The sequence below is a fragment of the Cyclopterus lumpus genome, chromosome 18, assembly GCF_009769545.1.
Source record: "Cyclopterus lumpus isolate fCycLum1 chromosome 18, fCycLum1.pri, whole genome shotgun sequence".
In the NCBI taxonomy this organism is placed as follows: domain Eukaryota; kingdom Metazoa; phylum Chordata; class Actinopteri; order Perciformes; family Cyclopteridae; genus Cyclopterus; species Cyclopterus lumpus.
The window spans coordinates 8,853,792-8,876,619 of record NC_046983.1 but is presented as its reverse complement, the minus strand read 5'-3'; the positions used below and the strand labels follow the sequence as shown (position 1 = coordinate 8,876,619).

At 44.0% G+C, this 22,828-nt stretch overlaps 3 long non-coding RNA genes across 3 annotated transcripts; 2 read left to right on the top strand and 1 right to left on the bottom strand.

Annotated features, from left to right (window-relative positions):
• Nucleotides 1–5,638: 5,638 nt before the first annotated feature.
• LOC117747681 lies at nucleotides 5,639–7,845 on the top strand. Its single transcript, XR_004611465.1, has 3 exons — nucleotides 5,639–5,715; nucleotides 7,563–7,622; nucleotides 7,756–7,845. It is a non-coding gene; the product is annotated as an uncharacterized LOC117747681 (long non-coding RNA).
• A 6,206-nt stretch (nucleotides 7,846–14,051) lies between these two features.
• LOC117747663 lies at nucleotides 14,052–17,651 on the top strand. The gene is made up of 7 exons (XR_004611447.1): nucleotides 14,052–14,285; nucleotides 14,391–14,452; nucleotides 14,570–14,748; nucleotides 16,454–16,689; nucleotides 16,930–16,991; nucleotides 17,087–17,235; nucleotides 17,323–17,651. It is a non-coding gene; the product is annotated as an uncharacterized LOC117747663 (long non-coding RNA).
• A 2,471-nt stretch (nucleotides 17,652–20,122) lies between these two features.
• LOC117747665 lies at nucleotides 20,123–20,939 on the bottom strand. Its single transcript, XR_004611449.1, has 3 exons — nucleotides 20,882–20,939; nucleotides 20,638–20,786; nucleotides 20,123–20,539 (listed from the first exon to the last, which is right to left on the bottom strand). It is a non-coding gene; the product is annotated as an uncharacterized LOC117747665 (long non-coding RNA).
• Nucleotides 20,940–22,828: the final 1,889 nt, after the last annotated feature.

The following is a 22,828-nucleotide window of genomic DNA, read 5'->3' as shown; positions in this document are numbered from 1 at the left end:
ACAAGAGGAATACAAAATGTTACTAAGTCAAATAAGATAGAATATGTGTTTTTGTTTTTGTTTTGTTTTTTTCTACTATTCCTTGAATAGGTAGCACTTAAATGCTGTAGGAGCACTTAAATGTCCCTTACCCATAGCACTTTAGTAGCACTTAAATGGCACTTACGGACAGTACTTTGTAGTTTAACTTTATTGAAGAAATTGTACTTGCTTGATTCTTGTTGTTCTGAGTTTGGACTCACGGTTAAATGCACTTATTGTAAGTCGCTTTGGATAAAAGCGTCAGCTAAATGACATGTAATGTAATGTAATAGTAGAAGAGTATAAAGTGTCAAGTGTTTCAGTAAGATTGTTACATTTTAGCGGTGGGTGGGTCCTGTCCTTGCTGATGTTGCGAGCCTTCTTGCTATTCTGAATGTTTGATTTCTGTTTGTAAGGAAGTCCATAATCAATGAGCAGAGTGTAGTGGATAATACAATTATCCACGACTATTGCGTTGAAGGCGGAGCTGAAATTAACAGATAGCATCCTGGCGTACGTGTTTTGATTCTCCAGATGGGACAGGGATGAGCGGAGGGCTATTGAGACACCATCTTCTGTTGATCTGTTTCCCCGCTAGGCAAATTTGTGGCTGTCCAGATCATTGGGGATGTTGGCTTTGATGTGAGATAGTACAAGTCTCTCAAAGCACTTCATCACAATTGGTGTCAGGCCTATTGGGCGGTAGTCGTTGTGACCTTTGACTATTTGTTTTTTGGGTAATGGTAGTGGATTTGAGGCATATGTGGACAACAGACTGTTGCAGTGAGAGGTACAAGATGTTGGTAAACACCCCTGCTAGTTGGTCGGCACATGACTTCAGTGTACGGCCTGGTATCCTGTCTGGTCCTGCCGCTTTGGTAATGTCAATCTTCATCAGAGTGGACATCATCTGGTAGTACTGTAGGACGAGGGCAGGGTCCTCCGATGGTGGTGTTGTTGAGGTTCTCACGGGTTCTTCTGCTGGTGTGGTTGTCAATGCGAGCAACGAATTGGTTCAAGACGTCAGGAAGCATGACTTCATGGCTGGTCTGTGAGGTGCTGTTTTTATAGTCTGTTAAGACTTTAATGCCTCTCCACATGCTGCAGGGGTTGTTATTTTCAAAATGCCCTCGATACGCTGCTGGTATCTGCTCTTGGCTTCTCTGATGCTTTTCTTTAGTTCTTTGCGGGCATTGCTGTAAGCCAGGCTGTCTCCTGACCTGTAGGCAGCATCTCGTGCTCTGAGCTGAGACTGAACATTCCTGTCCAGCCATGGTTTCTGGTTTGGGAACACCTTGGTGGTTTTGGTGGTGAGCACGGTCTCAGTGCAGAAGGCTATGCAAGCCAAGACAGATGAGCTGTATTCCTCCAGGTCTGTGCTCTGCACGAACATCTTTTTTCAAAACAATCCTGGAGCAGAGAAGTGGACTCTTCTCTCCAGACTTGGACAGTTTTAACAGTTTGTCTTGTTCTGCAGATTAGGGGTTTATGGGATGGCTCTGGCATTACGGACGGCCTTCTTTTGTGTTTTAAGACTATCCCTCCAAACTAAGAGTGATTCTTCCAGATTGGTGGAACGCCTTATGCTTTCAAGTTTACGTGATGTTTGCTTTAGTTTGCGGGTCTGAGGGTTATACCAGGGAGCAAACCTCTTTTGCCTCACCGTCTTCTTCTTCAGAGGGGCTATCAAGTCTAGTGTTATTCTCAGTGAGCCTGTAACACAATCGAGGAAGATGATCAATCTGGGATGAAGTCAGCACAGGAGTCCTCCGTCACATTAAGACGTGGTATTGAATCAAATGCAGAAGGAATCACTTCTTTAAATTTAGCTACAGCACTGTCAGTTAGACATCTGGTGTAGAAATTTCTGTACACTCCGGTAGTAAAAACTCAAAAGTTATGAGGTAATGGTCTGACAGAAGAGGGTGCTATGGGAAGACCTCCAAATGCTCAATGTCAATGACTAAACTTGATAGAAACTGTGAAAATTCAGATATACTGTAAATTCTGAATATGGACCTGGTGGCCAGTACAGTATAACAAATAGAATTGGCTGTAATGTTTTCCAGGTTTGATGTGAAAGACTAAGAACAAGGTTTTCCAATGAGTTGTAGTTTAATTTAGGTTTAGGATTTATTATTAATAGGCTCGAGTCTAGGATGGCTGCTACTCCGCCTTCTCGGCCGGTGCCTTGAGGAATATAAGTATTAATTAGGCTGACATATTCTTCATGACTCAGCCAGGTTTCAGTAAGACAAAATAAATCAATGTGATTGTCTGATATTATATCATTTACTAATACAGCTTTAGATGACAGATATCTAATAATTAGGAGTCCACATTTAATTATTCTGTTTTGTTGGACTGCTGAAATAGTGGTGTTAACCTTTATGAGGTTATTTTGTATGATTCCTCTTCTGGTTACTTTTGATTTAATTAATTGAAGTGGCCGTGGGACAGACACAGTCTCTATAGAGTTGTGGGTGGGTAACTGCTCGAATGGAAGTGCAGAGAAGGGTCTAGGACTACAACTCTGCTTCTGCTTCCTGATCTGAACTTTGGGTTGTCATGGATTAAGTCTGTTAATCAACTTGGTCATATTTTCAGAAATGAGACCGGCTCCATCCAAAATGGGATGAATGCCATGTCTCCTCATCAGATCAGGTTTTCCCCTAATTTGGCGCTTGGACTCTACGGGGAGATTTGTAATTGAGGGCCGACTGTAGAGTTCAGACCTGGTGGTGGCTGATGAGACGATAGAATGATGAGTTGATGAAGCTGATGGATCCGTGAAGACTGGGTGGAGATGGGGAGGTGGAGGGGTCCGTAACAGCAACATAAATGAACTGAAGGTAGAGAGACAGTCATATTTAAATGAGACAGCAGCAAGATGATAGGCGAGCCATGCCATTGTTTCCCTGTGCTTATTGGATAGAGGGGACCAGCTGATCTGTGCAGCTGGTGTCATGATTGACGGCGCCGAACGATGACAGCGAGTAAACAATGAGTGAGCGTGTGTGAGAAATTATTGGCAAATGTATGAGGAATAAATGGTGGGCTTGAGGGGTATGGTCTTCCTGTCTGAACTTGCGCTATAGCTCCATTCATATTATTTAATGTTTTCCTGTGAATTGAAATCATATAAGATATATAAAATGTTCTAAAACATGTATACTATCTGTATTTAAGTGCTTTTATTTGCTTTGATGACACTTCATATTCTTAATGAACAGTTGAACAAAAATGGTTATAATCTGCATTGGACAATACCAAAGTATGTCAATTCAACCTACTCCTCTTTTTTATCACTTATTTCTGCTGTCTTTTAGAGTGACGTTTACTTTAAAAAACTGTACACAATGTGGAGGCATCTTTATAATCAAATACATATACATATTTCCCCTTTTGCTCAGTTATCTCTGCTGTGAGCTAATTTAGCGTAACAATGGAAGAGAGCACTTAGCATTTGTCTGGTCCTCCCATAGATCATTTTAAAACTGCACCAGATGAGGCCCGACCCTTCACTCTGGTTTGCCAACGTCTGCTATACCTTAACATCATAAGTGAAATATATTTGTGAAGGCACACCTAGCATAAGTGTTATGAGCTGAAAAGGAACTTAATTAAACTTCTCTTTCAGCAGCATATGCAGCATCACCTGTTGAAATAGGATCAGCATCGTTAGTGTGAGCTTCAGATTTCATAACACAAACAGTTTTAGGGAGCGATCTGGCTTCTAGCAAGTCGGCCACAAGTTGGTGGTGTGTAATGGCTTACCAGATGATGTCCAAAACCCTTCTGTGTTTCCACAGAGCGCCAAAATCGTGTACCACACCAAAGGCCTAGCGAGAGTCTGTGTAGATGTTAACTGTTTCATCAGCAGCGAGCTTACAGGCAGTTCTGTAAGAGCCACAAGTTCTGCAGTTTGAGCAGACAAGTGTGATGCCAACTTATCGCTGCACAAAGTGTCATATTGTGAAACTACTGCAAACCCAATCAATCCTTCTCCCGTGTCCTGCAAGCGAGAAGCCGAACCGTCCACATACAGCTCCCAATCAGCATTCGGAAAGGGTGTGTCTTTGAGATCGGGTCTCGGTGTGCAGACCTGTTCAAGAGAAACAACACAATTATGTGACTCCCCCTCTGCTGGAGTGGGAAAAAGAGTTGCAGGATCAAGGGTAGTGCATCGTTTAACAATAATGTTAGGCAAATCTAACAAGGTTGTGTGATACCTCAGCCATCGCTGTGCTGACAAGTGAGATGTTCTCTGAGTGTGCAGGATATGTGAAACAGCATGAGGAACCATCAGTGTGAGCTCACCATACCCCACAATGTCACGTGATGCCATTACTACCTTCTCTGCAGCAGCAACAGCACGCAGACACAGAGGGAGGCAAGCTGCTGCAGAAAAACTAGGATATCAGTCAAAGAGTTGTAGCAGGATATCACAAATTATTGAAAAAAGTTATGTTAGTTTAAAATATCATGTGAAAATGATGTATCATTCAGATTGAGCTTCCTAGATCCTGTAGCAAAAGCATCATGGGCCCTATTTCTCGTACGTGGCTGTACGTGAATGCAAATAATGCAGGACAAAAGATGGGAGGGAGTTCCATTATAATGAGCCACCCCTTGTATGTCATTCATCGCGATGTTCTTCCTAAGAAAAGATATCATGTATGAATCATGTCATTAAACTTCATTCCATTTCAATGTAAAGGCGTTTTGTTAATGTATCACATAAGGGGAAAGATTTGCAATATGACAGATGTGACGTGGACTGAATTAAAAGATAGTGAAATCGTTAAAAACTCTTTTATTTATAATCAAATACATTATTAGGTCTTTGTATAACTAAGAAAAGATGGTTTATATAGGTAAAGGAGGTAGCTCAAATTATAAATAAGAGTAATAATCTTCTATCATTTAGTGGATTGTGAGTTCAGAAGAGAGTTTAAACCTTTTTTGTAGAGTTTCAGACAGCACCATAAGAATTCGAGCAAACACTGTAAGCGAGCTAATTACTACCTACAGCTGGAAGCTCACTGACTCATAATGGGCAAGATTCAACTTTAGCTAAAGTAAAAAATGTAGTTATACTTTGGTTAATCCATCAACCAATTGTATGTCATTCATCCAAGTCCAAGTGTGATATAGTAACAAATAATCTTATGCTGTATCCTCTACTGGTTTTTAATCATATTTCCATATTTTGGCCACTATGAACATGACATTATGGCATGAATGTACATTGTGTAGTCTTAAAAAGGTCTAAAAAAAAGCTGACCTTTAACATGGTAAATTCTGCTCCATTGCTGCGTCACTACTTTATAGCTTTGTTTTACTGTCATACTGGTAGAACTTCTTTTAACATTCACATGCACCAGAAATTCACAGGACAAAAGAAGGGAGTGTCCTATGATATTATGCAAAGGAACTAACAGATTGAATGCTGCAATTAAAAATACACTTTGTTTTCTCTTCATCACAAGTTAAAAAAAGTTACGTCATTAACCTTTATTCTGTTTCAATATAAAGGCCTTCATAGATTTGGGCTGTCACATAAGGTAAAAGGTTTGCACTGTGACAGATGTGACCTGGACTGAATTATGAGACACTGAAAGAGTTTAAAACATTGAGAGCAGAAATAGAGGAGGAATTCATAACGTTTCATCTTATATCTTATCATTTTGGGTAAGTACATTCTTAAATCTATTGATATTATTGTCAGAACATAGATCCATACAATCTGAAAGGGAGATTGTTGCGAGAATTCAGCAGGCAATTTAATCACTGTACTCGCGCTACTACTGTACAGTAGTTAGCTGATTGGCTCTTATTGGGCAAGGGTCAATTTAAGCAAAAGCATTAATAAGCATTAATTATTTCATTTTACATTAGTTCATCTACCAATCCATTTTATGCCGCGTATCTATATCAAGTTTGCGTTAATTAAAATAATTATATAGCTAAGAATATTTTTAAATAAAAGTATACATTGATAAAGAGCACGTTTCTGGTGACACAATATTCTGTGACAACGGATGTCCAGAAACAACATGTTACGTGATGAATAATGGATCTAGGTTTCAATGTGTGCAACATGGGGAAAATGCCTTTTTCTCAATGACTCATTAAGGGCACAAATCCGTGTCCAATAAAAGGTGCAATTTTGCTCATGATTCGCTTCGCTCTTTCCAAGTTGGGTGGAAGAAGTAGCGAAATTCTTCCGGCTTTAAATCCAGGGGGTCGGATTATATCCATATTCGGCTGCTCAAGTTCAGCTTCCCTCACCAAAACTCTGTTAATATTTAGCTTTGTTTAGAATATAAAACAAACACACGTGTATTACGTCTGATGCGTTCAGGGGCAGCCGTAAGGAATTGACATACAGGTGTCACATAAATGAGAAAGGCGATTATAACATAATAACACATAATTTGCCTTTATTCTGTTTTAAAAAAAAGACCTTTATGGATGTAGACTGTCACATAACATTTAAGGTTTGCATATCACAGATACCAATATGTTTATCATCAAATTCAAGAAATGTTCAGGCATTTCTGTTTCAGGAGGGAGTTTAATTCTTTTTTCTGGTCATTCAGTAAGCTCCATCAGACCAGGAGAAAACATGATATTTTAAACTAACATAAGTTTATTTGTAATAATTTGAGATATCCTTCTACAACCTTTTTGACTGAAATCCTAGTTTTTCCCCCAATTAAAATCTTTATTCAAAGATATTTCCTCTGTGTCCATTATAATGGTCGGTGTAACTTTTCTTTGGACAGCGTGATGAAAGTACACTGTTTTCGATACAAACACACTAGCATCCTGCACTGTAAACCTTAAGAGTACTACTAACTCATGATCATTATTCCTACATCAGGAAAGAATAAGTATAAATCTTTATAAAAAATGTAATACAGTACCGGTCCATGCAGCAATCTCTTTTCATCCTTCTCATTCATGGAATTTGAGTACAGATGACAAAAAAAAGAGTGCTAAGCTCTAGGACATTTCAGCCTGGTTGATGCTTGTGAGCAGTAGAGATTGCTGCACCTGCCTGTTTAAGTACTTTGCTTTTTGAAGTACTGCAAGTACACATGCATGTTCCATTAGCTCAAACTTGGATAAGATCTTCATGAAAAATACACATGAGAAAATGAAGATGGTAAATGAGAAGAAACTAGTTGGTGAGGTGTGAAGAATCAGAAGGAATTTTTCAAACAGGGTTCAGTAAGCACTAAATTCTGAAAACACAAAAGAAGACATAGTTTTTCTTTACGATTGTATTGTACTAAAATACATTGCGGCTAATGAAGGGAACTGTGCCTTCTCCCAACAATAATTGGTATCCACTGTTCCAATTGAAATTAAGTTAATTATCATTTGTTAAAATAAATTAAAAAAATAAAAAGATTAATGAAGAAAAAAGTTGATTGCTGCAGATATTGTTTTATCTATTTAAAAAGTAACGAATGAGGCGCAAAATATTTTGACGGGTCTTAAAAAAAGTTTATTGTTGTTTAATTTTATAGATTCAGAAAAAAAGAAGATGGATGTCGGAAAGATAGTATCGATTCTCCTGATTCTGATAGGTAAGTTGTTTGATATTAAATCACAAACTTTTAAAAGGTTCACAGTTACAAGTTCTAGTGAACAACAAAAAAAAAGTTACGGTGAAGACTTTGCCAACATCTCATCCAATGTTTCTTGTAAAACTCATACCAGTGCCGCATACAACAGTGGAATCAACAACAACGGCCGCACCCACAACAACTCCCATTCCGACAACAACAGCTGTACCGACAACCACAGCCGCACCGACAACAACAGCTGCCCCAACAACAACGGCAGCACCAACAACAACGACCGCACCGACAACAACGACCGCACCGACAACAACAGCCGCCCCAACAACAACAGCTGTGCCGACAACAACGGCACCACCGACAACAACGGCCGCACCAACAACAACAGCTGTGCCGACAACAACAGCCGCCCCGACAACAACAGCGGCACCGACAACAACAGCCGCCCCGACAACAACAGCCGCACCGACAACAACGGCACCACCGACAACAACGGCCGCACCAACAACAACAGCTGTGCCGACAACAACGGCACCAACGACAACAACGGCCGCACCAACAACAGCTGCCACAACAACAACAGCTGTGCCGACAACAACGGCGGCACCAACAACAACAGCTGCGCCGACAACAGCCGCTCAGACAACAACAGCCGCCCCAACAACAACAGCTGGCCCGACAACAACAGCGATACCGACAACAACAGCTGTACCAACAACAACAGCCGCACTGACTACAACAGCCGCACCGACAACAACGGCGTCCCCGACAACAACGGCCACACCAACAACAGCTGCCCCAACAACAACGGCACCACCCACAACAACGGCCACACCGACGACAACAGCTGTGCCGACAACAACGGCGGCACCGACAACAACAGCTGCGCCGACAACAGCGGCTCCGACAACAACAGCTGCGTCGACAATAGCCGCTCCGACAACAACAGCCGCACCGACAACAACGGCGTCCCCGACAACAACGGCTGCTCCGACAACAACAGCCGCCCCAACAACAACAGCTGGCCCGACAACAACGGCGGCACCGACAACAACAGCTGTACCAACAACAACAGCCGCTCCGACAACAGCCTCGCCGACAACAACAGCCGCCCTGACAACAATGGTGGCAACAACAACAACAGCTGTACCGACAACAACAGCCGCTACGACAACAACAGCCGCACCGACAACACATGCCGCACCAACAACAACAGCTGTACCGACAACAACAGCCGCTCCGACAACAACGGTCGCACCGACAACAACAGCCGCCCCAACAACAAAAGCTGCCCCGATAACAACAGCGGTACCGACAACAACAGCTGTACCGACAACAACAGCCGCAACGACAACAACGGCGTCACCGACAACAACAGCCGCACTGACAACAACAACTGCTGCCCCGACAACAACGGCCGCACCAACAACGGCCACACCAACAACAACAGCTGCACCGACAACAACGGCGGCACCGACAACAACATCCACACCAACAACGGCCACACCAACAACAACAGCTGCACCGACAACAACGGCCGCACCAACAACAACGGCCGCACCGACAACAACGGCTGCCCCGACAACAACAGCCGCCCCAACAACAACAGCCACCCCAACAACAACAGCTGTACCGACAACAACAGCCGCCCTGACAACAACGGTGGCACCGTCAACAACGGCCACACCAACAACAACAGCCGCGCCGACAACAACAGCTGCCCCAACAACAACAGCTGCATCGACAACAGCCTCCCCAACAACAACAGCTGTACCGACAACAACGGCTGCACCGACAACAACGGCCGCACCGACAACAACGGCCGCACCGATAACAACGGCCGCACCGACAACAACGGCCGCACCGACAACAACGGCCGCACCGACAACAACGGCCGCACCGATAACAACGGCCGCACCGATAACAACGGCCGCACCGATAACAACGACTGCACCGACAACAACGACCGCACCGACAATAACAGCCACACTAACAACGGCCACACCAACAACAACAGCTGCACCGACAACAACAGCCGCACCGACAACAACTGTACCGACAACAACGGCCGAACCAACAACAACAGCCGCCCCAACAACAGCCGTACCGACAACAACGGCAGCACCACCAACAACAGCCGCCGCAACAACAGCTGCCCCGACAACAACGGCGACACCGACAACAACGGCGACACCGACAACAACAGCCGCCACAACAACAACAGTTGTACCGACAGCAACAGCCGCAACGACAACAACGGCGTCCCCGACAACAACGGCTGCCCCGACAACAACAGCCGCCCCAACAACAACAGCTGGCCCGACATCAACGGCGGCACCGACATCAACAGCTGTACCAACAACTACAGCCGCCCCAACAACAACAGACGCCCCAACAACAACAGCTGTACCGACAACAACAGCCGCTCCGACAACAACAGCCGCACCGACAACAACAGCCGCCCCAACAACTGTACCGACAACAACAGCCGCCCCACCAACAACAGCTGCGCCGACAACATTCTCTCCAACAACATCGGCTGTGCGGACAACAGCGGCTCCGACAACAACAGCCGCCCCAACAACAACAGCAGCACCGACAACAACAGCCGCCCCAACAACAACAGCAGCACCGACAACAACGGCGACCCCGACAACAACGGCCACACCAACAACAACAGCCGCCCCAACAACAACGGCGATCCAAACAACAACAGCCGCACCAACAACAACAGCCGCCCCAACAGCTGTACAGACAACAACAGCGGCACCAACAACAACAGCTGTACCGACAACAACAGCCGCTCCGACAACAACAGCCGCACCGACAACAACGGCCGCACCAACAACAACAGCTGTACCGACAACAACAGCCGCTCCGACAACAACGGTCGCACCAACAACAACAGCCGCCCCGACAACAACAGCCGCCCCAACAACAACAGCTTCCCCGATAACAACAGCGGTACCGACAACAACAGCTGTACCGACAACAACAGCCGCACCGACAACAACGGCGTCACCGACAACAACAGCCGCCCCAACAACAACAGCTGCACCGACAACAACGGTGTCCCCGACAACAACGGCCACACCAACAACAACAGCTGCCCCGACAACAACAGCCGCCCCAACAACAACAGCTTCCACGATAACAACAGCGGTACCGACAACAACAGCTGTACCGACAACAACGGCATCACCGACAACAACAGCCGCCCCAACAACAACAGCTGCCCCAATAACAACAGCGGTACCGACAACAACAGCGGTACCGACAACAACAGCTGTACCGACAACAGCCGCACCGACAACAACGGCGTCACCGACAACAACAGCCACCCCAACAACAACAGCTGCACCGACAACAACGGTGTCCCCGACAACAACGGCCACACCAACAACAACAGCTGCCCCGACAACAACAGCCGCCCCAACAACAACAGCTTCCCCGATAACAACAGCGGTACCGACAACAACAGCTGTACCGACAACAACGGCGTCACCGACAACAACAGCGGCCCCAACAACAACAGCTGCCCCAATAACAACAGCGGTACCGACAACAACAGCGGTACCGACAACAACAGCTGCACCGACAACAACGGCGTCACCGACAACAACAGCCACCCCAACAACAACAGCTGCACCGACAACAACGGTGTCCCCGACAACAACGGCCACACCAACAACAACAGCTGCCCCGACAACAACAGCCGCCCCAACAACAACAGCTTCCCCGATAACAACAGCGGTACCGACAACAACAGCTGTACCGACAACAACGGCGTCACCGACAACAACAGCCGCCCCAACAACAACAGCTGCCCCAATAACAACAGCGGTACCGACAACAACAGCGGTACCGACAACAACAGCTGTACCGACAACAACAGCTGCACCGACAACAACGGCGTCACCGACAACAACAGCCGCACTGACAACAACAACTGCTGCCCCGACAACAACAGCCGCACCAACAACGGCCTCACCAACAACAACAGCTGCACCGACAACAACGGCGGCACCGACAACAACATCCACACCAACAACGGCCACACCAACAACAACAGCTGCACCGACAACAACGGCCGCACCAACAACAACGGCCGCACCGACAACAACGGCTGCCCCGACAACAACAGCCGCCCCAACAACAACAGCTGTACCGACAACAACAGCCACCCCAACAACAACAGCTGTACCGACAACAACAGCCGCCCTGACAACAACGGTGGCACCGTCAACAACGGCCACACCAACAACAACAGCCGCGCCGACAACAACAGCTGCCCCAACAACAACAGCTGCGCCGACAACAGCCTCCCCAACAACAACAGCTGTACCGACAACAGCAGCACCGACAACAACGGCCGCACCAACAACAACAGCTGTACCGACAACAACAGCCGCTCCGACAACAACAGCCGGTCCGACAACAACGGCCGCACCGACAACAACGGCCGCACCGACAACAACGGCCACACCGACAACAATGGTCGCACCGATAACAACGACCGCACCGACAACAACAGCCACACTAACAACGGCCACACCAACAACAACAGCTGCACCGACAACAACAGCCGCACCGACAACAACTCTACCGACAACAACGGCCGCACCAACAACAACAGCCGCCGCAACAACAGCTGCCCCGACAACAACGGCGACACCGACAACAACAGCTGTGCCGACAACAACAGTCGCCCCGACAACAACGTCCGCACCGACAACAACAGCAGTACCGACAACAACAGCCGCACCAACAACAACAGCCGCCCCAACAACAGCTGCCCCGACAACAACGGCGACACCGACAACAACAGCCGTACCGACAACAACGGCCGCACCACCAACAACAGCCGCCGCAACAACAGCTGCCCCGACAACAACGGCGACACCGACAACAACAGCCGCCACAACAACAACAGTTGTACCGACAGCAACAGCCGCACCGACAACAACAGCCGCCACAACAACAACAGTTGTACCGACAGCAACAGCCGCACCGACAACAACGGCGACACCGACAACAACAGCCGCCACAACAACAACAGTTGTACCGACAGCAACAGCTGCACTGACAACAACGGCGGCACTGATAACAACGGCCGCACCGACAACAACAGCTGTGCCGACAACAACAGTCGCCCCAACAACAACAGCTGCGCCGACAACAGCCTCCCCAACAACAACAGCTGTGCCGACAACAACGGCCGCACCAACAACAACAGCTGTACCGACAACAACAGCCGCTCCGACAACAACGGCCGCACCTACAACAACGGCAACAACGGCCGCACCGACAACAACTACCGCACCGACAACAGCCACACTAACAACGGCCATACCAACAACAACAGCTGCACCGACAACAACAGCCGCACCGACAACAGCTGTACCGACAACAACGGCCGCACCAACAACAACAGCCGCCGCAACAACAGCTGCCTCGACAACAACGGCGACACCGACAACAACAGCCGCCACAACAACAACAGTTGTACCGACAGCAACAGCCGCACCGACAACAACGGCGACACCGACAACAACAGCCGCCACAACAACAACAGTTGTACCGACAGCAACAGCCGCACCGACAACAACGGCGACAGCGACAACAACGGCGACACCGACAACAACAGCCGCCACAACAACAACAGTTGTACCGACAGCAACAGCTGCACCGACAACAACGGCGGCACTGATAACAACGGCCGCACCGACAACAACAGCTGCGCCGACAACAGCCTCCCCAACAACAACAGCTGTACCGACAACAGCCGCACCAACAACAATGGCCGCACCAACAATAACAGCTGTACCGACAACAACAGCCGCTCCGACAACAACAGCCGCTCCGACAACCGCCGCACCTACAACAACGGCAACAACGGCCGCACTGATAACAACGGCCGCACCGACATCAACAGCTGTGCCGACAACAACAGTCGCCCCAACAACAACGTCCGCAGCGACAACAACAGCAGTACCGACAACAACAGCCGCACCAACAACAACAGCCACCCCAACAACAGCTGCCCCGACAACAACGGCGACACCGACAACAACAGCTGTACCGACAACAACGGCCGCACCACCAACAGCCGCCGCAACAACAGCTGCCCCGACAACAATGGCGACACCGACAACAACAGCCGCCACAACAACAACAGTTGTACCGACAGCAACAGCCGCACCGACAACAACGGCCGCACCATCAACGGCCGCACCAACAACGGCCACACCAACAACGGCTACACCAACAACAACAGCTGCACCGACAACAACGGCGGCACTGATAACAACGGCCGCACCGACAACAACAGCTGTGCCGACAACAACAGCCGCACCAACAACAACAGCCGCCCCAACAACAGCTGCCCCGACAACAATGGCCGCACCGACAACAACAGCCGCACCGACAAAAACGGCCGCACCTACAACAACAGCTGCACCGACAACAACGGCCGCACCTACAACAACTCCAGCGCCAACAACACCTGCAATGATTCCTGCACCAACAACAACTCCTGCGCTGGCAGCAACTATTGAAGCTCCCACAGTTGTGATCCTCTCAACAGACATCGATGAACCATATTTAGAAGAACTCAATAATACAAGCAGCACGCAATATATTGATCTTGAGGCAAGATTCATAGATGTGGTTAGTACTTACTCTCAATATTTTTCTCTTTGTTGCTTTTGCAGTTCTTCACTTAATTTGGAGATTACCTTATTTTAACTTTAACTATTTTCTTTATTCCTACAGTGTAATGGCATCTTCAGTGCCAAATATGGCAGTTTCAACGTCTGTTATGTGATTGAATTCAGGTAACATTTACTATGTTGAGAGTTCACAATGTTTAAATGTTAAAATTAAAGAAAAATGTAATATTACACATGTAATGTTAATATAATTTGATACATTTATTTTCTTTCATGATGCAGCGAATCTTCCAACACATCCCGAGCGGGTCAGACTAATGCAAAGTTCGGGGTTGTGTTCGCTCAAACTAATTTGACTTAAGAAATCCCACAGGCTGCAGATGTTGCAAAAATCTTAATAGACGCTGTGTCTAACAGTACCTTTAACGTCACTTTTGTTGCCGCTTCCGTCACTGTACTTCGTAAGTAAACACTAAGCCTGCATTTCACTCCTACAGTTGTTAACGGAAAGAAATATATCCCATATAATTTGTAATTCATCTATCAGAGTCTGTGAGTTGGTGTGTGTGTTTACCAGGGCCCTATTGCTCGTACGTGGCTCAACAAAGTCGAGCAAATGTCCTATTAGCGAGCTAAAATTAACAAGATGATTGACATCAGGCTATCCTGGTTTCTCAAAGGCTGATCTGCCCTCAAACCATCTCGTTAATTTGAACCAGATGTCAGTTCACAGGATAGTTGCGCGTGCCCGTCCGACTTCAAAAGGGAGAAGCGTCGATTACAGAAACCATGATTTACTAACACCACAAAGGCAAATAAACTCAAAGGAAGAGACTGTTTTTCTCCGCTGAGGAGCAGGAGATGATCATGAACGTATATGAGGAATTCCAGACCATAATCAGAGCAAAATCTAATCAATTCATTCACTTCACTTGCGCTTGAGAGGGGCGTGGCTTATCTCCATGGAAACATTTATTACTTCCGCCATTCACCATGGATTAAAAAGTAACCACTATTTCTGCTTTATACTTGTTGTGGAAATCCCACAAACGTCGGAACATCTAATGCTCTCGTCTTTGGGTTCATAACATTAATATCATATATATATATATATATATATATATATATATATATATATATATATATATATATATTTATACATAACATCACCCGTAGGCTCACACAGCTCGGTGACTTTCACCGACTATACGTTTAGATAAGTGGATGGAAATCCTCTTTATTCACATCCATTTGTCTGCATTGACATTCATGAATCTACTCACAACGCAGCATCAGTGGAAAATGTATCGGCTCATTTTAAGTGCCTCATTCTTTAAATGTGCCTGCTGGCAGTCGGTGTAATGGCATGCATCATCCAATGAGATCTAACATAACTATCTCAACTCTTTCAGAACAAGTAGATAATATATAAGTGTATATTCATGTATGTGGAGATGACCATATACGGGATAACTTGTATTGCATTTACTCGGACATGGCCAGGGAACTTAATGAACACATCCATAAATTTCACCAAAACCAACGGCATACAGCGGCTTTCCCGATGTTCTGCATCACCGACACTGTACAACAATGTACCACACTGTACAACAATGTACCACAAGGCTCTGCAAGCAGTCAATGCTGCGGCGTTTCGTGTTCAATGTACGGCTCGAGAAGGTCTTTAATAAATGATTCCTTGTGGGCAGAATGGATAGCGCTCATATAGGAAGTCATCATCACGTCATAAGAACTCTCTCCCTATAAAACGTTAATCTAACTAATATCGCTCCTTCATCAATGAGGAGATGAGCTGCCACTTTCTTCAGGGGGCGGGGCCAGATTATCCAGCTAGACTGAATTTTTTGATGTGTTGCTATGGTGATTTTTCCAAACTTGCTTCGAGGAATCGAAAAGCCTCGCTTGTGTAATCTCATCCGCGAAATTATCCCGCTAAACACGTTAGACACGTACGAGAAATAGGGCCCTGATCTTTTGTTTGCTGGTTTGACAATGAGCATTTAAAATCATAATTACCATAAAGTCCACAGTGACCTTAACTGTGACTTAGCAAAGATTTACACATGTGTTTGTTTGTTCAAGAGAAGGCACTATTATTACTACCATTATTCATTTATTCCATCTTTTTTTTCTCTTTTTCTGAAGAAACAACTGTATTAAATTCGACAACTACATCCCCCAACATTGCTGCAACTACAGCTGCCAGTGCTGCAACTACAGCTGCCAGTGCTGCAACTACAGCTGCCAGTGCTGCAACTACAGTTACCCCTACAACAAGGCTATTGGTTACATTCAGATCTCAAGGAGAGACATTTACAAGTGATTTGCTGGTTCCATCATCTGCAACGTTTCAAAATCGATCCGCATTGATAGAGTCAACAGTAAGTAATAGATGATAGATTGTTTTTTTTGAAAATTGGCAGCAAATAAGAGTTTTCAAATTAAAAATTATTTAATTTACAGCAAATAGGACACAGATACATTATCTGGTAGTCATTGAAAACATTGGAATAGTGATACTACCGGCAGTTGTAGGTGAATTAAAAATACAATGCACAAGTAAAGAAACAGAAACAAATGAAATAAATGTAGTAACAAATGATTTGTTTGTATTTCTGCAGCTCAAACCTTTACTCAAAGAAGCCTTTCCTTCGTTCCACAATATTTCTGTGATTTCATTCAGGTAATTTGTTCATATTATTAAGATAAAATCTTAAGAGCACTAATCATGAATTTATACAAATTAAACAATATAATATTTTGTAATTCCTTTTGCAGCGAAGGATCAATCATCCAAAACGTAGTCATTGAATTTTTATCAACATCTGCTCCTAATGGCACTGAGATTGGAAAGGTTTTTGCCGCTGCATCTTGTATCATCAGAACCTTCAACATTGACACATTCTCCATTTCTGTGGATGGCACACGTAAGCAATATTGAATACTACCACTTTTTTATATCATCGATTCCTTTTTTGTATTATTTAAAGCAATGTCTTGTTTTCTTTTCTCAGTCTTTACACAGGTTTCAAGTGGAGTAAGCCACAACATCAGTCTCATCACTGCATCCTTCCTTGTGCTGATGTCATGGATCCTGTCAAGCCAGCAATAGCATCATTGCTGATTACCGTTTGAATTGGCTTTATTGCATGACTGCCATCACTGGCATGAAAAATTACTTCTTGATTCTTGTCGAAGAAGTCTTGTACAGCGTCAGATATACTTACTATCACATTTTATTTTGAAATTACGGAACATATTTATGACAGTGGATTAGGTTTATGTCAATCTTAACACGTTTCTGGGTGGGAATGTCCAGGATCCTTCACCGAGCAGAACAACACTTTTGTTGTCCAAAAATGCAACTAAAATGTTAGGTTTCACTTCATTCCATATCATAACATTACATTGCATAGCAATATCAGAGAGCATATTGTGGCTAAAGTTAATTGAAGGAACAACACTGCAGGTCATCATGAGTCGTGGAACCCACCGTGAACCAAATAGGCCTAGAGTGTTATCATCATTATATATACGGCATATATGTCAAAAATATTGCACTGTCAATTTGTTTTATTTATTCAAGGTGTATTTATGTATTCATGAATAGCTGTATTCTGTGAGATTTCTAAATGTTTGTACAATATTTGTCAGAAACTTTACAATGATCAGAATAAAAAGTCTTTGAAGAATTTAAATCATCTCTCGTGTGATGCTTTGCAAATTTGGTGGGAAGTTTATCAGGGAATGATTAATGTCTTACAATGAGCCTCAGCTGTTGGTGTGTCAGTTAATCAGGTTTGTTAAGAAAGAGAACTGGGAGGGGTGCAAAGTGTACTTTAACTTTGAGATTCTTCCATCTATTCAAACACCACCAGACACATTGATATTAAATCACCTTAAAGTGAACACCAGCAGCACCCTTTGTTTATTTTCAGAAATAACTCTCACAAATAAGAAGCAATTTAAAAGACAGCTAGGTTGTGAAAGACTAAAGGCTACCATATTAAGATAATATTTTTTGTATTTATTATACATCTTCTCAGAAACTTGTTATTCACTTATTAAAGTTAGTATGTTACTAAAGTTCTCCTTTTAAAAAGGCAATGGTAAACACACTTTAAAAGAACAAAACATGTTGCAGTGGTCTTCATTAAAGAATAAATAATTGTCCAGATGACTTTCACAAAATGAACCAAAGAATCCTGTCATGAGAGACAGGACCCAAATGCCAACAACGTTGAAAAGAAACTTTATTCTTCACTTAACCAGTGGAATTACTTAAATTGAGGAATAACAGGTCCAACACAAGCAATCACTATGGATCTAACCAGGATGGACCAACACTGACTTCAAAATAAAACAGGAAACACAACATATAACTACAGATCCTGACATTACTATGCAGAGATTCCACTGTTCCTAAATGCTTTGTATGGGTGAAAAGTAGATGTCATATTTATTGTATTCATATGTACGTATATTATTATTGTACTCAAGTTTTCTGAAGTTTAAGGGTTTTGTGACTGAACTTAAACTTGTCCTCCCCACTGTTGCCTGGTTAACAGAATTGAGCCAAATACAATAAAAATGATCTATATAAAAAGTACAGCGAACACAATTACAAATTGAATCACAACAATAACTACACAACATATATCCCATGGGACAGAGATCCAGTGCCCGGCCCCAGGCAGACCGGCGTAGATCGTTTTACCTGCCCGGCAGTCGGCACAAAGAGATCTCCTGATCTTCCACATTTTCCAGCTTTGTAAGCTTAAAGTCAAGCCCCCCTTCATCCTCTTCCAGTCCATCGATTGGACAAGACCTCGTTCTGTTGTTATTTCTCTTTCTCCATGTTAGGTGTCAGTCAACCCAACCCCTGTCCACATTCCTGAGCAGTCCTCAGGCCTCAGTGCGTCCAGCATCATCTTGGTATCTGAAAGAGCATTTACGACTCACTCCATGTACATTAATACTTGTGTGTATTTTCTACCTTCTGTGGGCTACTGCAGCAGATAAACAGAGCACCCTTCATAGTTGATATTGTACTTGTGTCTGTCCTGCTAGGACTACAAACTACCAGACAAGCTTTGGTTTGAAAATTCACAATTTTATTCAATTGTTCATTTTTTGAAAGTCATGTACGCATATTTTTCTTTTTTAATGGACATCAATGCAACATTTGTTGTTCTTATAAAGTGTGTGTATGCTTGCCTCTAAGAAAACAGAAATGGCTTCTTTGTCAATTTTAAAAGGAGACCTTTAGAAATAAAGAGTGAATGGCAAGTTCTAAGAAGATGTATGATAAATAAAAATGTATTATCTTAAAGTGGTAGCCTTAAGTCTTTCACAACCTACCTATCTATTAAAATGCTTCCTATTTATGAGAGTCATTTTGAAAATGAAAAATGTGCGCTTCTGGTGCTGATTTAATAACAACGTGTCTGGTGGTGTGTGAATAGATAGAATAATCTCATAGGCAAGTACACTTTGCACCCCTCCCAGTTCTCCTTCTTAACAAACCTGATTAACTGACACACCAACAGCTGAGGCTCATTGTAAGACATTAATCATTCCCTGATAAACTTCCCACCAAATTCGCAAAGCATCAAACGAGAGATGATTTAAATTCTTCAAAGACTTTTATTCTGATCATTGTAAAGTTTCTGACAAATATTGTACAAACATTTAGAAATCTCACAGAATGAAACTATGCATGAATACAGAAATACACCTTGAATAAATAAAACAAATTGACTGCAATATTTTTGACATATATGCCGTATATATAATGATGATAAAACGATTTGGTTCACGGTTGGTTCCACGACTCATGATGACCTGCAGTGTTGTTCCTTTAATTAACTTTAGACACATGTTCCCTTTACAATATGCTCTCTGATATTTCTATGCAATGTAATGTAATGATATGGAATAAAGTGAAACCTAGAAACGTGTTAAGATTGACATAAACCTAATCCACTGTCTTAAATATGTGCAGTAATTGCAAAATGAAATGTGATAGTAAGTATATCTGACGCTGTACAAGACTTCTTTGACAAGAATCAAGAAGTCATTTTTCATGCTAGTGATGGCAGTCATGCAATAATGCAAATTCAAACAGTAATCAGCAATGATGCTATTGCTGGCTTGACAGGATCCATGACATCAGCACAAGGAAGGATGCAGTGATGAGACTGATGTTGTGGCTTACTCCACTTGAAACCTCTGTAAAGGTTGAGAAAAGAAAACAAGACATTGCTTAAAAAAATTAAAAAAGGAATCTATAATCTAAAAAAAAAGTGCTAGCATTCAATATTGCTTACGTGTGCCATCCACAGAAATGGAGTTGATGTCAATGTTGAAGGCTGTGATGCTTGAAGCTGCTGCGACCAAAACTTTTCGAATCTCAGTGCCATTAGGAGCAGATGTTGATGAAAATCCAATGAGTGAGTTTTGGATGATTGATCCATTACTGCAAAAGGAATTACAAAATATTATATTGTTTCATTCGTATACATTCATGATTAGTGCTGTTAAGATTTTATCATCATAACATAAACAAATTACCTGAATGAAATCACACGGATATTGCGGAACGAAGGAAAAGCTTCTTTGAGTAAAGGTCTGAGCTGCAGAAATACAAACAAATCATTTGTTACTACATTTATTTAATTTGCTTGTGTTTCTTTACTTGTGCATTGTCTTTTTAATTCACCTACAACTGCCGGTAGTATCACTATTCCAATGTTTTTAATGACTACCAGATAATTGATCTGTATTCAATAATATTTCATTTGAAAACTCAACACCAGGAATAAAATGGCACTTATTTGCTGCCAATTTTGAAACGGGAAACAATCTATCATCTAATACTTACTGTTGACTCTATCAATGCGGCTCGATTTTGAAACGCTGCAGATGATGGATCCAGCAAATCACTTGTAAATGTCTCTCCTTGAGATCTGAAAGTCAATAGCCTTGTTATGACTGTTTCAGCAGTTGTAGTGGTAACTGTAGTTGCAGCAGTGGCAGCTGTAGTTGCAACACTGGCAGTTGTAGTTGCAGCACTGGCAGCTGTAGTTGCAGCACTGGAAGCTGTAGTTGCAGCAATGGTGGGGGATGCAGTTGTCGAATTTAATGTAGTTGTTTCTTCAGTAAAAAACAAAAAAAAGATGGAATAAATGAATAATAGTAGCCAGAGTGCATTCTATTGAACAAACAGACACATGAGTATATCTTTGCTAAGTCACAGTTAATGTCACAGTGGACTTCATGGTAGTTTAAATGGTAAAAAAAAAGGACACACACCAACTCAAAGACTCTGATAGATATTTCTGTCCGTTAACAAATTCAGGCTTAGTGTATACTTACGAAGTACAGTGACGGAAGCGGCACCAACAGTGACGTTAAAGGTACTGTTGGACACAGCGTTTACTAAGGTTTTTGAAACATCTGCAGCCTTTGGGATTTCTTGAGTCGAATTAGTTTGAGCGAAAACAAGCCCGACCTTTGAATTAGTCTGATCCGCTCGTGTTGCGTTGGCAGCTTGGCTGCATCATGAAAGAAAATAAATGTATCAAATTATATTAACATTAATAACTTATAAATGTATGTATATGTTTATTATTGAATTTTTGTGTCATTATAACATTTAAACATTGTTAATAGAGTAAGTAGGACTCTCAACATAGTAAATGTTACCTGAACTCAATCACATAAGAGAAGTTGAAAAGTTCGCCATATTCGTCAGTGAAGATGACATTATACTTATGTGTGCAGCTGTTGTTGTGGAGCGGGAGTTGTTGTGGGTGCGGCTGTTGTTGTCGGCACGGCTGTTGTTGTCGGCGCGGCCGTTGTTGTTGGGGCAGCTGTTGTTGTGGGTGCAGCTGTTGTTGTCGGAGCGGGAGTTGTTGTGGGTGCGGCTGTTGTTGTCGGCACGGCTGTTGTTGTCGGCGCGGCCGTTGTTGTTGGGGCAGCTGTTGTTGTGGGTGCAGCTGTTCTTGTCGGCACGGCTGTTGTTGTTGGTTTGGCTGTTGTCGGCACAGCTGTTGTTGTTAGGGCAGCTGTTATTGTCGGCACAGCTGTTGTTGTTGCCACAGCTGTTGTTGTCGGTGCGGCTGTTGTTGGGGCGGCTGTTGTTGTGTGTGCAGCTGTTGTTGTCAGCACAGCAGTTGTTGTCGGTGCTGCTGTTGTTGGGGCGGCTGTTGTTGTGTGTGCAGCTGTTGTTGTCGGAGCGGGAGTTGTTGGTGCGGCCGTTGTTGTCGTTGTGGCTGTAGTTGTCGGCACAGCTGTTGTGGTGGGTGCAGCTGTTGTTGTCGGAGAGGGAGTTGTTGTGGGTGCGGCTGTTGTTGTCAGCACAGCTGTTGTTGTCGATGCGGCTGTTGTTGGGGTGGCTGTTGTTGTGTGTGCAGCTGTTGTTGTTGGAGCGGGAGTTGTTGTGGGTGCGGCTGTTGTTGTCGGCACAGCTGTTGTTGTCGGCGCGGCCGTTGTTGTTGGGGCAGCTGTTGTTGTGGG